The sequence below is a fragment of the Lytechinus pictus genome, chromosome 17, assembly GCF_037042905.1.
Source record: "Lytechinus pictus isolate F3 Inbred chromosome 17, Lp3.0, whole genome shotgun sequence".
NCBI classification, from domain to species: Eukaryota; Metazoa; Echinodermata; class Echinoidea; order Temnopleuroida; family Toxopneustidae; genus Lytechinus; species Lytechinus pictus.
In genome coordinates this window covers 14,295,430-14,306,682 of record NC_087261.1, presented here as the reverse complement: position 1 = coordinate 14,306,682, position 11,253 = coordinate 14,295,430, and positions in this window count along the sequence as shown.

The following is an 11,253-nucleotide window of genomic DNA, read 5'->3' as shown; positions in this document are numbered from 1 at the left end:
GTTCTAAAACAGACGTACTGGGAATAGGATATTCATGTTTGTTCAAGGGCCCGTCTTTCAAAGAGCTGAGAAAAATTCAAATTGTACCCAAGAATAGATTGATTTAAGATTGTCTGGAAAAGAAGATAATTAATTGGATGACTCTTAACTTCAACCGATGAAACCATCTTTGTAAGAAAAAGTCACTGCTTAAAGATTTATACAGGTCTTGACGTACACATGTATATACGAGAAAAAAGTTATAGGCGTCTATATACACTCTTAAAAATGTTGGGCAACATACGGTCCACACAACAATTGGTTAAAACTTTATCCAATTCTGGGTAGTTTTACACCAATACTGTGTAGTTTTCACCCAAAGCACACATTATTGGTGTAAAACTACCCAGAATTGGATAAAGTTTTAACCAATTGTTGTGTGGACCGTATGTTGCCCAACATTTTTAAGAGTGTAGCTAAAACTAATTTTCGGTTGTAATTGATATTTAGGTGCCAGAAAAATCACGACTAGATAAATTCCGCCGGTAGGTAAATGCATGCTTAGGTATATGATGGACATTAAATCAGAGATTCATGTGGTGGGATAGAGAAGGAAACAACGTGAAGGAATTAAAAATGGATACCACTAGTGTTCATCCTTTCTTGCTGTGGGTTCTTTGGATTGGGGTTTCGACATCACTGGTCGACGGGCAGACGGAAGGTAAGTAAGACTGCGAACTGCACTGCAAACTGTTTAATTTGTATAAGGTGATCCTTTACGGACTTCCTCGATGGTGCGTGCGATGAAAGTGGGAGGGTGCGTGAGTGCGTGTGGGTGTATTTGCGAGTGTGTGGTGCGTTGGTCTTATTCATGATAAAATGATACTGGATAAAAATACATGTATGAATAAGAAAACAAAACCATAATTAAATATAAGAATATTAAGATTGTCATGATTATAATACATGCCATTTACATGGATAGTAAGTCCTGGCCCGCCTAAGATATGTTATTCTTTCTCCGCATGCTCGAGGTATCTGAACTCAAAGTTCTATGTATTTGATTCTAGATATGAACTAATTTTAGTGAATCATTCCTTGATCCCACCAAACCTACTTGAAAATGAATATCTATTTTTGCTGTCTCAATTTCTCTGTTTTCCATTCTCTTTTCGTTCTTTCTTTCGTACATATAAGCAGGAGAGTCAACCAGTATATATCTATAGGCCTACTCTTTGCTCTTTCAACTATGGTGAAATTAGGCTTGGTGATCCGAGTCTTTTTACTCCTCATCTCGTGGGCTAATAGTACTTTCCAACACTAATGCCTTGCCCAAATTATTGATTAATATATATTTTTTACTTTTCCACCAAATTAATTTTGAAATCGAAATCCGCTTTTCTACTTTGCCAATATGGGACCTAAAAAATGCTTGTAATGTTGACGTTGTTGAGATGTACATTGTATACGATAATCACAATCGGAGTTATTATGACGTACTGATCATAAATCAATTTGATGACGTTTTTGTCAAAATTGAGGCACTTATAGATTATTTTGGCATGTTCATAGTACATGCTGTGTGATCCTTAACACATCATTTTTTTCAGCAAACAAATTACATTATGAAAATGATACGTGGTATATACTTGATCCCCGTCGTCTTACACGCTTACAACATGGAAAAGTCGTCCTCATTTCACTTTGCATAATTTCATAAATTTGAACCTTACGCTTTTGCAGTCATTTGGTAGATAACCTAGGCGACCTTCTCAGATGTGACAACCTGATTGTCTACCTTGCACTCGACCTAGTTGGTATATGTATTGCAGAAGAGACGATCGATCATTCGGGTGAAACGAAAATATTGCAAGACCAATGATAATAAACAAGAAGTTTCTTGATTATAATATACATTATGTTCTTTGACCGTTTGCAGATGAGCGCTTTATTGGATGCTTCAGGGATAACGCAGGATATCGGGTTTTACCGGTTCGTATTAGCAAGAGCATACTTTGGGCAAACAATTTCACAGTCAACAAATGCATTGATCAATGTATTGCATTAAGCATGGCACACGCCGGAGTGATTTACCGAGCTGAATGCTACTGTGGAGACGCCAGTACAGACTACGATCGCCTGGGTGAACTGCCTCTGGTTGACTGCAGAGTGTTCAGATGTCCTGGAAACCAGGATGAATATTGTGGTGGATATGATGCACTTCTTGTGTACAATAGTAAGTTAGTCAATACTCATTTTGGAATTTTTCTGTTCATTAAAACACCTTTACTAATAATATTATTGGTTTGATTATTATTATAATTATTGTTGTTTTAATTATCATTACTATCATCATAATTTTTATTGTCATCATTATTATTATTGTTTTTATTATTAGACCTTTCATTATTATTACTTATTCTGTTATAGGCAAATAAATCATAGAACAATGTAATACACAGCAAAAACTGTGGTGTTAACCGGTGTACATAGAGGACCACACCAGTTATTTTACACCGGTGTTAAATTGGTGGTGTTAGTTTTACACCTATAGATGTTATTACAACACCTATGGTTGTTACATTTACACTCTTTGGTGTTATGTTCAATCTCTAGGGTGTTATTTTAACACCTCAGAGTGTGGTCCTCTATTAACACCAATTGGTGTCAGTTTTAACACCACAGTTTTTACAGTGTAATTGGATGTATAAGTAGGGATAAAAGCTGACTGTCCGAATCTATGGTGATTTCTTTTCAGTAACAGTGATGACGACATCACAAACAACTTCTACGGAGTTATCATCCACTTTATCTGGCTCGTCTACTCTAAGAACACCAACAGGTAACAAATGTACATGTAACAAAGGCGACCAACATGACTAAATGACATATAAATAATAAAATTGAACTCCAAAGTCCCAAACTTAAAACAAGTCAAGATCACACCCTTTTAATGAATCATTTTCATTATTTTGATTTTTGATATGATTGTTGTGCCTTGTTTGACATGCCTAAACAGCTATTATGCCTATAAAGGAATAATGATGTGATCAATATCGGTTTAGCGTCCAAGTAACATTTTTTGGGGTAATTTCTACAAAATTCTTTATATATGAAAATTTCCTTTCAGTAAAAGTGATAACACCATCGCAATCAGCTTCTACAGAATCATTCACTTCGACAGCTGGCTCAACTACCTTGATAGCACTGATGATCCCCGCTTCAAATTCAACAGGTAACATAATAACAAAAAGAAATAAAAAGAAAAAAGCCACAAAAAAGTAGTTGATAACAAGTTTCTTTTCAAGCAGTATGTATATATTGGTGCACTTCGCCATATATTTTCTTTCAGAGATAATACAGAAGATAATGAAAATCATAGTTGTGAAGACATTCATGCCATGGCAAAGCGGCTAAAATGGCATGTACATTGAGTGGGCACAAAATGCACTTTAAACCACGGGGTATTCATATATTCATGGAAAAAAACTTGAATCAATAAACGAGGAGGAAAAACCCAGTGAAAACGACAAAACTGAAGTACGTTCAAATATGAAACACTGATATCGCTTACATCTAAATAGGACAATTTAGTGTAGAGCTGAAACTATAAAACAGATGGACTTTATTTTAAGGCTTAATTGAAAAAAAAATCAATACTGGATAACACTAAAAAGTGATCCTTTGAGACATATCATGGTCACAAAATAATGAACGGAATTGACCTTCCCGTCCAATAAATATTATAATTGACATTGCTTCATTTTCATAAGTTTCGCACAATTTATCAAACTTTCAAACCTTTTCTCAAAACAGTTAAAGAAATAAATATGGATTTTGTCACACCCATAACTTACTCCTTCTTAACATGAACATTGAAAATATATATCAGTAATTGGAGACAAATTTGAAGCTCACAGATAACATCAGACTTTTTATACAATAACTACTTAAAACTGTAGTTTGTAGCAGTGAATGCATCAGACAAAAACAACTCAATAATATACAGATATTGCCTACCTAGAGTTTGAATATAACATTTCCTCTCCCCGACGGAGTTATATTTTTCCCAAGGGATTATATTTTGCCCGAAGCGCGCAGCGCTGAGGGAAAATATTCTCCCGAGGGAAAAATATAGCTTCGGAGGGGAGTTGAAATGTTATTTATTAAAACGATAGACCAGGCAATATCTGTTATATTATATAGTCTATATGGATTCGCCATCAGAGATTGCCTTCATCATCTGGCCCCAACCCGAAATTCTTGCTACAGCTCTGATTCGTCTACGTCATAATAGAAACAAATTTGGAAAATACATCAAGCGCGTTCTTCATGCAATCGACGCATTAACACTAGCGCGTACATCAAATAAACTACATGATTACGCAACTTGTAAGCAGCGAGTGACGTCACCTTAGTGAATATAACGCCGCAATTGAAAATACAACGCAGTTATATTCACTGAGGTGACGTCAAAACCTCGAATATACCAAATGCGATCCTCGCAGCTATGATCACGTGATGGCGTATTGACCTATCACTGATTCGAACCTACATAGGCTATGTAATATAATAATATATTCTTGTCTTTTCATAGCTTTGTACGCTGGCCTTGGTGGTGGAGGAGCGATTATCGCGATCATCGTAGTCATCGCTATCGTCTTCAATCATAGAAAGCGGTATTTACATGGTTTCTAATTTGTGTTCATTTGCAGTTAATAAAAGGCATCGCATCCAAGGTGTTTTTAAATTGTATTACGGACGTTCCACAATTATTTATTTTGCGCGTCCCTTTTCTTACGTCACTACCATTGCAGTTCAATGTTCGGCTGTACGGTGGTGCGCACTTTACGGTCTAACTGCACATCTCATTAATAAACGTTTCCGACAGGAAGAAGTTATTTGGCCACCCATTTCAGTGTCTCTAGATCTTTAGTAGACTTTTTCATTAATTATCAATATTTCATCCATTTGCATTTATAATTTTCGTATATTCCTTACTGGCTGCGATATATGAAATTTACATCGATATCCGTGTCTAAACATGGCAAGCACATCGATCTGGCTATCTTTAATCAAAGTGAGGAAGACATTCTTCCTTTTTTGGCATGATGTTAGGTACTTTATTTATTCCATTGTTGTACTAAAAAGACCTCAGCGAATAAGGTGATGGAACCATCACTACAGTAACATTAGCACTATTTACACCATAATCATTTATCATTTCTATCATTATACAGTATTATTTGAAAATCATTAACACTGGCGTAAAGATGGGGGGGGGGGGGGTCTTTCGGTCGATCTCCGGTCCCCCAATATTTCCACAACCAAGAAAGGAATGAAATAAAAAGAAGAAAAAAGATAGGAAAAGTGCTGAAATATTATTGACTTTCCTTCTTAAAAGGCCATATATTATTAAACAAATACTATGTTTGCTGTGCTCCTCCAACGTTTTACTTGTTACTCCACTTGATCACTTGTTTTTTTTTTAAATAATTCTTTCAGGATGGTATCGTCTCCAACCAAAGTAGTACCAACAGAAAAGCCTTACATGGATCTGGAACCAACGAACAATAGTCAAGCAACAACATATGAGTCTTTGGGAACTGGTTCCGTGTCAAAGGTCGAGGACGATTCTTACGAGAACCAAACAGTAGTAAGACAGCATCAGTGTATCCACCAAGTTACGATGGAAGACGAGCACCCGTACGAGCTTCCAGCTCTTTAAGAGCGGTTTGTTCATGTTTAATTTTTTACCATAATGCGCGTATAACATGCGGGGGAAGGGGAAACGGTAGATCGTTCGGTTGGGTAACGCGAGTTCCTGTATCCAGTTCTTTGAGAGCGATATTGTTCAAATTGAGATATGTTTATCACAGTGCTTGTATAAGGAAGCAGATCGTTTTGTCGAGTTTGTAACACGAGCACCTACGAGCTTTTTTCATTTTTAAAGGTGACATTGTTCAAGTTTAAGTTCAAATATCATTATTATCATTCGGGTACAGAGGAGGTGGAAACGTAATTTGGATTGGGTAACCCAGGCACTTGTACGAGCTTCGAGATCTTTTAGATCCAGTTTCAGATCACCATATCAAAAATTTTCTGCTCGCGCTTTGCGCTCGCATTATTAAAGGGAAATTAAACCTTTTGAACAAGTGGGCTTGCGTGGAAACAGAAAAATAAAAGAAGAACACAAAAGTTTGAGAAAAATCGGACAAATAATGAGAAAGTTACGAGCATTTGAATATTGCGATCACTAATGCTATGGGGATCCTCCCATTGGCAATGCAATAAAGATGTGTGATGTCACATGTGAACGACTTTCCCTTTGATGGACTATAAAATACCCCCAAAATGTCCCTTTTTGTTCTTCTTATGGTGATATAAACTCTTTATCCATAATGTGTTCTTTAAAAATCTGTATTACATGCCCTCCTATAGAAAGAATACAGGATCTACTGATAGATGTGATAAAAGAGGCAGTTTAAGTGAAATATATACTAAAGTAATGGGAAAGTTGTTCACAAGTGACATCACACATCTTTATCGCATTGCCAATTAGAGGATCTCCATAGCATTAGTGATCGCAATATTCAAATGCTCATAACTTTTTGTGCGATTTTTCTCAAACTTTCATTGATCTGTTTCTTTGATATTTCTGTTTTCACACAAGCTTTCTTGTTCCAAAGGCTTCATTTTCCTTTAACGTAGGAGGACTTCCAATTACTCATTATTTTCATGATTTACAAAACAAGAATCAGTGTTATAGTGCCTTGATGCTCGGCCTTGGCCTTAAGGCGCCTTAAGGCCTACTTTTTTAAAGCCAAGAATTTTCATACTTTAAAATAGCTAACTCTTAAAGAATGATAAAAAAGGTTGATTTCTATGTTATTAGGATTTTCCTTCTATTAATTTCTTTAGCCAGCAAGAATGTTTTATGTCTCAATGATATTCTTAAAAGATTTAGTACACTTGAACACAATCTCCAATTTTGTCATATTCAAATGGGCTGTGCCACTATGTCAATGGCATGATGAGCCAAAATGTTGAGGGACCAAGCCTGGTATATGGAGCAAAGTTTCTGCCCCAAAAAAGTTGGAAGCGATTGAAGCGAGTGAACAAAAATTTTCACCCTGGAATTTAAGAAAATCTAATTTTGTGATAGATTGTGATAATATGTTTTTTTTTCATGATCACAAAAACTGCTCGGAATGTTTAAAGGAGAATGAAACTCTTGGAGCAAGTTAGCTTTTTGTGAAAGCAGAAAAATCAAAGAATAAGATCAACAAAAGTTTGAGTAAAATAGGACTAGCAATAGAAGAGTTATGAGCATTTGAATGTCGAGATCACTAATGCTATGGAGATCCTCCCATTGGCAATGCGACCAAGATCTATGATGTCACAGATGAACAACTCTCCCCTTTTGGACACTGAAAATATACCCCAAAACATCTCTTTTTGCTCATTCGAATCATATGACAAACGATTCATCAATGATATAATGTTGTGAAACCTCTGTACTTGTCCTCTCATAAAGAGAACACCTCACCTTGTGATAGACTCTATTAAAGTGAGAATATAAGTGAAATAAGTACTTAAGTAATGAGGTAGTTGTACGTGTGTGACATCACATATCTTGGTTGCATTGCCAATGGGAGGAACTACATGGCATTAGTGATCTCAATATTCAAATGCTCATAACTTTCTCATTATTCATTCAATCTTCCTCAAACTTTCAACAATATGTTTCTTTGATTTTTCTCTTTGATATGGATTCAGCTGGTTTCAAGGGTTTCATTCTCCTTTAATTTCCATGCCTAATTACACAACATTTTGAGCTCGCGATTCGTGCTCGCAACATCTCGCAAGGATGCCCTTTTAACAGGGATTAGCGCCATTACTGATCAAAAATCGAGTTTTACATCTTCAGATTTGAAAGTTTTGGGGACCGCTCACTCACTATGCTCACTCGCGGAAAATAGGTGGTTTCAAACCGCCTCGATCACAAGAATCCCCGTTAAATTACGAAAACATTTTTAGGCTAAAAAATACCCATTAATTATTCCTGCATTCAGACCGCCCCGAAACATACACTTCGGGATAAATTCCTGAGGTTAGGAGCATGCGCAGTATGGTCTAATAAGCAGGCAAGGCGCGAGATTCAAAACTACTAGCCCAGCAGCCACCCACGGCGCCGCACCCAACGACACGCTGGGCTAAAAGTTCCCGTAATTTGCTTTCACATCGCCAAAATACCTGCGACCTTGGAAAAATCCCCGCGAAAGTTCTCGTAATTTCGCCAAGTACCTACTATTTAGCGGGTATTTTCTTTCGGGGAAATTACACGTAGTTTGCTTTCACATTACCAAAATACCTGGTATTTTCTGATCGGGGTAAATTTCCCGATCAGAGAATACCTGGAACTGACGAACTTCGAGGCGGTCTGAAACAGGCTTTATTATCAATTAGAAATCACTTCAAAAAGGCTTTGCTCAGCTCAATTACTACAAAACACACAACTACTTCACGCAGTTGATAATCTCAAGGTGAAAAATCACTTCAAAAAGGATTTGCTCAGCTCAATTACTACAAAACACACAACTACTTCACGCAGTTGATAATCTCATGGTGAAAATACCCATTTGCACCAAAATGCCCTTTTTGGCTTTGTCCCCCAAACAAAAATACGTTTTGCCGCCCGTTGTAGGGAGTGGAGAAAAGCATTAGTTGAGAATGGGCATGCCAGGATCGGATGACCGGGGTAATAATAAATATTGCAGGGTAACTATTTTATCATTATCATATTTTGATATGTCTAAATCTATCATAAAATTTTATTTTGTATTACATGTACAAAGATCAAAATATTTTCTCACTCACACCTTTCATAAAGTTTGCCCTGTGTGCCATGTATGCCCCCTAATAATTGTTGGTTCATGGTTCCGTATATCGTTTGAAATGGATTGGCCTTGGTCTTGAGGTTTCCATGCCTTTGCCTTGGGTTTCCATGCCTTGGCCTGGGCCTTTGCCTTGGAGTTTTGAGCCTTGACTATATGCTGACATTAAAAGAGTGTCCCATTTTTAGGTGTAAATTCCAATTTTTTTCGCTCGCGCCTCGCATCAATTGTTTAGATATATACTTTTCCTTTTCACGATTACAAAAAGTGCTTAGAATTTCCATTCTTTTGGTAGAAAATTTTCAGCTCGCGCTTCCCGCTCGCAGTAATTATTTCGTTGGATACACATCTCGTTTAGGATTACAAACATTGCCCAGAATGTTTAAATTTCAGGACAAAATAGATGAAATAAAAAATTGCTCGCGCTTCGCGCTTGCACTTTTTAAATAAAGCTTATCATGAGATCGTTGAATATCGCTAACAACAAATTAACACGTGTTGCTTTTATCGATTTGAGGAAAGCATTCGATACTGTTGACCAGAGTATTTTGTTACAAAAATGAAAGGTATTGGCTGTTCTGATAGCAGTGTCCAATGGTTAGTATTATATTTATCTAATCAAGAGCAGACGGTTTGTTTTAAAGGGACTACTTCAAATTCGTCAAATGTGAGAATGTGAGTCCCACAAGGCTCCATCCTTGGACACTTCATTTTTCTATCTATATCAATAGTTTATCAAAATGTATTCATGATGGCATTTTGATATGTATGCTGACGACACAACTCTTACCGTCAGCGACACTAATGCTATAGAAGTAGATCAAAAGAACAAAAGCTAACCAAAAGTATGAAAAGTGCATTCTTATGGGTTACTAAAACTATCTAGTTCTTAATGCTGATAAGACGAATGTGATGCTTATTGGACCACGATCGATTCTCAATGGAGTGGTAGATTTTTCTCTCACACTAAGCGGCAGTTGTCTGAAAAGAGTTAAGAAGGCCAAGGGCCTTGGTGTTATTATTGATGAGGAGTTGCGATGGACAGAATGTGGAAAAAGTTATCAAAACTGCTCAAAGAAATGTAAGTGTATAATGAAGCGAGCAAGGAGTAATATAATGGTCCAACAAGATCTCTGAAACTCCTTTACAATGCCATCGTTCTTCCACATTTTGATTACTGTTCCTCCGTTTGGTCGGAGAGATTTCAAAGACAAACTATCAAATTACAAAAAGTTCAAAAACGAGCTGCGCGTATCCTTCAAAAGACATGTTTAGTAGGTTAGGTTGGATGCCTATTCAGACACGTTTCCAGTTTGGACGCGCAGTGACGATGTATAAATCAATGCATGACATGGCACCAACATACTTAGAGAATAGTATACAACATGTCAGTTCGCTAAATGATCAATGTACAAGACATGCTGTATTGGATACATTGCGCAAACCTAAATTTAAGACAGATACGTATAAACATATAGTCTTTTAATTTCAGGAATTACAGTATGGAACCGACTTGAAAGGTCTATTAAAATGTAGCCTACTTCGCAGAGTTTTAAATACAATCTGAAATCTATGTTATCTGCAGATGAGTTGTAAATTAATTCCAAGGATATAAGCATATTTATATTTGAAAGAAACTATACCATGTATATCTTATTTCTAGACATATCCCTTATGTCAATGTATCAATTTTCAGCGGTCTTGTGAGCAATCAAAATGAAGTGAAAAATGTAGATATGTATATAGAAATCATGATGGGTATCAGTGTTGACTAGTAATCATTCTCTCGCTTTTTATAAATGGTAATTTCTTTTTCATTCTAATTTATTGTTATGTTACTTAATGCTCTACCTTCAAATTTTGAATAAAAAAAAACCATTCAAATTGTAAAAATTGATTATCAAATTAACAAAAATCCCAGGGATACCAATAATATTTTAATAACATGTTTACATACATTTTGTGCCTGTGCATATTATTTATTACTGTATTATATCTTGTTCATTACTTACCTAATACTTTCATTATTGATATCATTTATTGTTCTTTTGTTAACAGGGCCACATGGAAGACCACCATATTGGTGATATGTGCCACCCTGTATAAATATCAGAAATAAATAAATGAATAAATAAATAAATAATTGTGCAGCGTAGAGCATTTGGAATGATGGAAATATATACATGATGAGTGATGTCAGAAATTAAGAAACAAACTATATGAGTGCACATTTGTGTTTAAAGTTATTACAGGTGGAATGATAAGCATATGACAGAGTGATGAGTGGTAGATCTTGAACATGTATTTTGTCCATAGACCTTAATTTATCTAACGGTAAGAAGGAAAATGGCAAAGAAATTTTGATAAAATAATTCTT